This window comes from Gambusia affinis, linkage group LG07 (genome assembly GCF_019740435.1).
Source record: "Gambusia affinis linkage group LG07, SWU_Gaff_1.0, whole genome shotgun sequence".
NCBI lineage: Eukaryota > Metazoa > Chordata > Actinopteri > Cyprinodontiformes > Poeciliidae > Gambusia > Gambusia affinis.
The window spans coordinates 1,196,490-1,203,782 of record NC_057874.1 but is presented as its reverse complement, the minus strand read 5'-3'; the positions used below and the strand labels follow the sequence as shown (position 1 = coordinate 1,203,782).

The window sequence follows — 7,293 nt, the reverse complement described above, 5'->3', positions numbered from 1 at the left end:
TGCCCAATCATTGGAAGGCAGATCTATTAAGTCTATTTCTATGCTTTGTGCTCTTAGTAAGTCATGCTTTATTTTACTTTATACTTGCAATTCCTAATTGCAAGCATTTCTGAACCATTTGAAGGATTAATTGCAGTTTATTTTTACATGTTTGACCAACGTAGTCAACCTGTAGTTTTAGTCAGTTTCTTTTAATTTATTATTTATTTTACATTGGCTGTTATTCTCCTAATTGAACTGACATGTTTTTCCATGTTTGACCAAGCTTGTGAAGTTGTTAGTGTGATGTGCTGGTGCAGAGTTATCAAACAAATCTGTAATTCACTACATTTGACTGTTTAAAAAAAGAAGCGTCTTAAGTCTTTTCAGCACTGTTTGTCTGTATGGGATTGGCCAACACTAAACCTCAAATATGTGTTGGATGAAAGAATCCTGTGAGGTTGTAATGAACTGCAGGCTGTCAGGTGGTGTGGAAGGAGGAAACCTTTGGTTTTTAAGAAAAACATGAAGGTCAGTTGGCAGAGACAAAGGGCCAGAACTCTGAAATAAATCTAATGTAAAAACTAATCTGGAAACTGTGATACTGTTTTGTTCAAATAAAAAAAAATATTAATTCTGAGCTTATCTTCAGCAAACTTATGACCCAAAACATATCATAAACCCACCGGTCCAATGACTGGCTGAGAACTATGAAATGGTCCCTGTTCCATGTCAAAGCTAGATTCATTTGAATTTTACAAATACTGATCAACACCACGTCAGACACCGACATTATCACAGTGTCAACTAGTTACTCATATAAAAACACAACTTTCTAAGAAATAAGTAGAACCCACCCATGAATGTTTGTGTTTTTAATAAACATGTGATTGAAATCTGCTGCCAGGAGGAGGAGGGATTGGAGTTGGGGGATTAAATCGAGCAAAAACTCAGTACGATTTCAGATTGTTGCATCATCAAAGACAATGACAGCAAAACTAGGTGACATGGTAATTATAAAGGCAGGAGAGCTGCGGTGCTGCAGAGTGTGATCCTTTGTTCCCTCTGAACCGACTGGGTTCAGGCTGCTGGAATGGAAGTTGGGTAACCAAACATTTGGTCAAACATTCTGAGGAAGTGGCGGTCATTCTGAATTATACAAAGACCTGGGAAGATTGTACCAAGGCTCATTCACAGGATTAAATGTTAAGATGGTAAAATTATGCTGTGTAATCGTCATGATTACAAGGCATAGATGAGGAAGAGCCAAAACAGTGATATGGAGATTTATTTAAACTGAAAGACTTAACTATACACATGGACAAGTCAAACTAAAAAAAAAAAAACAACAGATGTAAAAGCAGAAAAGAATCCTGACCCAGGCAAAAGCATGACTAGAACATAAATACAATGTAAGACTGGTGATTCGACTATGAACACAAACCCACAGATAGAACCCCACCAGAAAAATCACCAAACACCCAAACATCATGACAATAACGTGATAATGTCAGAGATTAATGTTAATGATGTTAGTTCATTCTAGAGCACTGTTTTTCAACCACTGTGCCGCGGCACACTAGTGTGCCGTGAGTGATCGTCAGGTGTGCCGTGGAAATTATCCAATTTCACCTAATTGGTCTAAAAAAATATTTTCAAAACGAATTAATTATCTGCAAATAATATGCCCTTTTTGAGTGTCTGTGCTGTAGAAGTCACTAGCATATATAAGCATAGATATCCTATGCTTATATATATGCTACATATGATAGTTTATATATATATAAGCTATCATATGTAGCATATATATAAGCTACATATATGCTATGTATATGTATATGTAGCTATATGTATATGCTGCATAAGCTACATATGTAGCTATATGTATATGCTGCATATGCTACATATGTAGCTATATGTATATGCTGCATATGCTACATATGTAGCATATGTAGCATATGCTACATATGTAGCATATGCTGCATATGTAGCATATGTAGCATATGTAGCATATGCTGCATATGCTACATGTGTAGCATATGCAGCATATGCCCTTTTTGAGTGTCTGTGCTGTAGAAGTCACTAGCATATGCTACATATGTATGCTACCTATGTAGCATATGTAGCATATGTAGCATATGTAGTATATGCTGCATATGTAGCATATGTAGTATATGCTGCATATGTAGCATATATGCTATCATATGTAGCATATATGCTACATATATGCTATCATATGCTACATATATGCTATCATATGCTACATATATGCTATCATATGCTACATATATGCTATCATATGCTACATATATGCTATCATATGTTATCATATGCTACATATATGCTATCATATGCTATCATATGCTACATATATGCTATCATATGCTACATATATGCTATCATATGATACATATGATAGCTTATATATATAAGCTATCATATGTAGCATATATATATACATGCTACATATATGCTATCATATGTAGCATATATATAAGCATAGCATGTATATATAAGCTATGCTTACATGACTTATATATACAGTACAGACCAAAAGTTTGGACACACTTTCCAATTGAATTCAATGAGAAGCAATTTTACCCCAACATATCCTGCAGGACCCCCACCCCAAGACTAAGCATTGACCACACTCTTGAAATGTCAATACGATGGCCCCCCTGACCAAAATCTACCTATAAAACCTGATATGTCCTGCAGGACCCACCCCAAATAATGAGGGTCGACCACCCCTCCTGAAAAGTCAATAAAATGGTCCCCTTGTCAAAAATCTACCCACATTGACCAATTTGACCCCAAATATCCTGCAGGACCCCCACCCCAACACTAAGCATTGACCACACTCTTGAAATGTCAATACGATGGTCCCCCTGACAAAAATCTACCCATAAAACCTGATATGTCCTGCAGGACCCACCCCAAATAATGAGGGTCGACCACTCCTCTTGAAAAATCAATAAAATTCTCCCTTTGTCAAAAATCTTCCCACATGGTCCACTTTCTTCCCACATGTCCTGGGGGACCCTCCCTCAAACACTGAGATCCTGCCTACATCTTTGCATTTTCAAATGAATTGATTCGAAGAGGCGGCAAAAAACCAGTGTTTCGGGGTTTAGTCGTAGACTTTGTGTCTGAGTCCTCAGGTTTCAGTCTGATATTTTGTGACTGAATTAGTGGAAATTTATCTTTCTTTGAAAATGAGATCTCTGCAATTTTATTTCTCAACTCACTGATGTTGAGTTCTTGCATTTTAATTTTAGTGAGATATGCAGTTACCTCTGCCTCTAGTGCTTTTTTCTGTCTTCTCAGAGCTTTGATGGTGGTCTGACTCTCCTGAACTTGAAGCATTACATCTTCTGGCACATGGTCTAACTTAGACTTGAGACACTTCATCACATTCTGGAGATTCGCCTCCTCAAGCTTTAGATTTTCAATTTCTGTCACTTTCTCTTTCAGTTTTGTGGACAATCTGCGGTTCTCAGTGCGAAGCATTGTGAGTTTTCCCGTTTTCTTGTCCGTGTCTGGGAGAAGTATAATATCTCCATTCTCCTCATTTAGCCCCAGCCTTTGCACCTTGGAATACGTTTCTTTAACCACTCTGAATTTCTGCTCATTTGCATGGAGTCGCAGAACTTCCTTAGTTAGTTCTACGATCTTGCATTCCTGTTCACGAATGATATCGGCTTGTATTCCAATTTTTCTGTTATTGCTGAGAAGTACTTCTGCAGCTCTTCTGTTTTGGTCAGAGCGTCTTCTCTCTGCGTTTTCAGTTTCATGTAATCTTCCTGTGTACGCAGGAGGTCCTTTTCAAATTTGATTTTATTTTCCTTGCTGTTGTCTTTCGTGTCAACCAGCTTTATCTTGACCTGCTCCACCTGATGTTTAAAAAATTGAGTCTCTTGCTTGGACTTTTCCAGGAGTGTCTGGGTTTCAATAATCTCTTTCTCAAGATTTGCTGCAGAAGTTTTTAGTTTTGATATTTTTTCTGTAGGTTTGCTTTTTCTGTTTGAGCACGTTCACATTTCTCCTGGAGGACTTGGTATTTCGACTCTTGTTTAGACATCTTCCTCTCAAAATCTTGCAAAGACTTGTGTAGTGACGTGATTTCCTTCCGTAGGCTCAGATTTTCGTCATCTTTGTGTTTTAGTCGCTTCATAGAAGTTTCTTCATTCTGGCGATTTCTTTTTGCCTCCATTTCTGTCTCTTGTGCGACTTTGCGTTGTTTCTTAATCTCCTCCTTCTGAGCATCAAGTATCTTTTCCTTTGCATCCAAGACCATCTTAAAATTGTCAATTGTGTTCTCTTTAGTTTTTAATATATCAGACTGCATTTTAAGCTCAGCTTTCAGGCTCTCTGATTCATTTCTAGATGTCATTGCTTTTAGCTGAGACGCATCTACCTGTATTTTCAATCTTTGGTTGTCGTCTTTCAGCTCTTTCACCTGTTTTTCTGCATCAAGGGCTCGATCTCTGTACACTTTCAGTCCTGCCACTTTGTCAGACAAGTCGCGCCTCCGTGCAGTTTCAGCCATGAGAGAATGTGTCTTCTCTGCAAGAGCTTGTTCCATGTTTTTTAACTGACCTTCTAGTTCCTCAATCCTGGTTACACTTTCCAGAAATTTAGCGGAAATCCCTTTAAAGTTGTTGGAAAGTTTAAAATTTTTAACCTCCAGCAATTTAATTTCCTTCTTCAGCTGACATGTGTTCTGTTGTTGTTTCCGTAAATCTTTTTCAGCTTGTTGGACTCTCTCTTTGGACGGAGAGTTTTCTGTCTGGTTGTCCTCTGGCAGTGTGGATCGCCGTGTTGTGTCTCTGGCTCTTTCATCCTCATTTTTCATGAGGTTCTTTTGGGATTGAGGATCATCGTCAGTTAATTCATCCTCCATGGTCTGCCATTCTTGTATTGAACGTCTCATTTTTTCTTGTTTTGGATAGCAATCCTTTTACAAACGTATAATCACAGAAAGCAATCCTACCTTGGAACTCTTGGAACTCAATGACTTTGACACAGACAGGGTCACTGACTATGTCAAAGTCATTGTCTATGACATCACTATGTCATGAGTGATGTCATGATCTTTGTCCCCATGACATCACTGTTCCTGCAGCAGTACACTAGAGGACCAGATTGTTCGCTCCATATACAGTCAGCCTTTCAGTTCCTAAGTAGTTAGCATAAGCTAGCGCTATATTCAACATTTACGGTTAGGGCAAAGTGTTTTTCATCACAAATCATGTGAAGAAAATGTAAAGCAGGTGTTTTATCTACCCATCCACAGTTTGGTCAAAGAGTCAGTCATGAAGTTAGACGATTAGAATCCAGTAATATCTGGCTCTCTTTCACAACCACATCGTTTGGACATTCTCCTTCAGGATTTCCTGGAAGGGAGGAAAATGTATTGTTTCATCAAAATGTTAAGTTGATCAACATGTTTTTTTATTTGCATTTTCTTTGAAGTATATTTTCTTTTTGACAAAAAGAAAAAGTTTGCTCAAAATTGCCATGTCAACTGGATGAAAACACAGCTACGGCTGTGAGTAAGTCACTGTAAAAACACAGGGCAAAGGTTTACAGTTCAATTAGCAAAGACATGGAGGGACCTACAGAGATGGAAAAGCCTTCCTTCCTGGATTTATTGATCTTCCTCCAACGTGCAGCACAGACATCCAATCAGCTCATCTGATTTACAGCAACATCAATTGTTAGCAACTGGAAGACAAGGACTATTTACATGGGTGAACAAAATATTCAATCTTTTAGTTAAATAAGAGGAAATTCACACAAACATATTTTCTTTATGTCGGTGCATGTTACATTACAAATTAAGAATTTGTAATGTTGCCATATGATCCCAAACACTTGCTGGGGGAGAGAAACTGAATATTTTGAAACGTGTGGGTCCCTTTAAATCCACCCACATTTTTTCACCACAAAAAAACTAGATGAACACCATGTATTCTAAAAAATATCTAAAATTTTGATGAGTTTGAAGGAGAAAAGGCAATTTTGTCCACTCACCCTTTCAGTAAGCAGGCAGTGCTGTCAATCATAAACCTTTGTAGGTCAAGCTGAGCTGAGGACTGGCAAAATTTCTCATTTGTATTGTTGGCAGTTTAATATTCTAATTGTTTTAAAGAAAAAATATCTTTTTGATCAACCAACAAAAAACAGCTAGTTTTTCTTATAGTGATTCCAGATGAAAATCTAATGAGCAAAATGAAAAACAAAAATGAAATGAAAAACAAAAAACAAAAAAACGTTCTTTCCTGAGCGCATCAGATCTCCTCCAGTTGTCAACAGAAGCAGCACCAGAAACTGTAAGTCAAGGATTCCTCCAGCAGGATATTTATTGATTTATTTATTTTTATTTTATTTTATTAATGAAGTCCCTCTGTTGAAGTTGAGGTCGGCACAGTGGAACAATAAGCATGAGCTGAGTTCCTGCTATGGGCACCTGGAAATAGCAGGTGCCCATTGGCTGGTGGCGCATTACTGTGTGAGTGCGTGCGTGGGCGTGCGTGCGTGTGTGTGTATGGTGGGGTTGCTTTTCTTTTTCACGCGTCACCAGTGGGCGCTTTTTGCTGCGCACCTCATAGCGAGCAGAGCCCGGGGATGCGCGCAACGCGAGCATCGCCTCAGTCAGTCAGCGGCGCCGCAGCTGTCCTCCCCTCTCTCTTCTCTCTCTCTCCGTTTCTTTCCTTCCAGGCTGCATCGTTTAGGAGCGCACGCGACGCAGCGGAGGAGCTCGAGGAAACGCGTCGCCCTCTGCGCCCCCCCTCGGATTGCTCACATTCCCTCCTGATTGTTGGATTATCGGAGGCAGAGAGAGGGGCTGCGCTCGTCCGATCCTGCCCGAGTCGGCCGGCTGTGATTTCTTCTCCCGGAGCAAAGAGCGCCTTCTTTCTTTCCTTTTTTCTTTCTTTTTTTGTTCTTTTTCTCCCCCACCAAAAGAGTTGCAGTGTGTTGAGAGAGAAATGCTTCTGAGCCACTGAATCTAACGGATACTGGACTTACAACTCAAGCAGGTTGATGAAGAGGAAAAAATCTGCATCATAGCAGCTGTAAGTGTTCACTCTGTCATTATCACTGCATGCTTTAACTCCCAACTGCAAGATTTACGAAAGAAACAAAAAACTATAAGTTTGCAACTTAATTTGACACAAAAGAGAGGAAAAAAACTACATATAGACATGAGTTTCATCTTCATGTGTGAGAGAATGCACACGCAGGCGTGCGGTGCTGATGGCTGCGTTTTGAGACGAGCCTCAAATGGTTTGGATGGTCCTGGTGGGGATT

The 7,293-nt window shown here is 39.2% G+C and overlaps 1 protein-coding gene across 1 annotated transcript in view; it reads left to right on the top strand.

Moving 5' to 3' along the window:
* Window positions 1-6,589: 6,589 nt before the first annotated feature.
* Window positions 6,590-7,293, top strand: part of cntn3b (contactin 3b) — a 75,029-nt gene continuing 74,325 nt past the window's right edge. The window contains exon 1 of the mRNA XM_044122271.1: window positions 6,590-7,058. The gene's annotated coding sequence lies outside the window, so the exon portion shown is untranslated. The remainder of the gene's footprint in view (window positions 7,059-7,293) is intronic.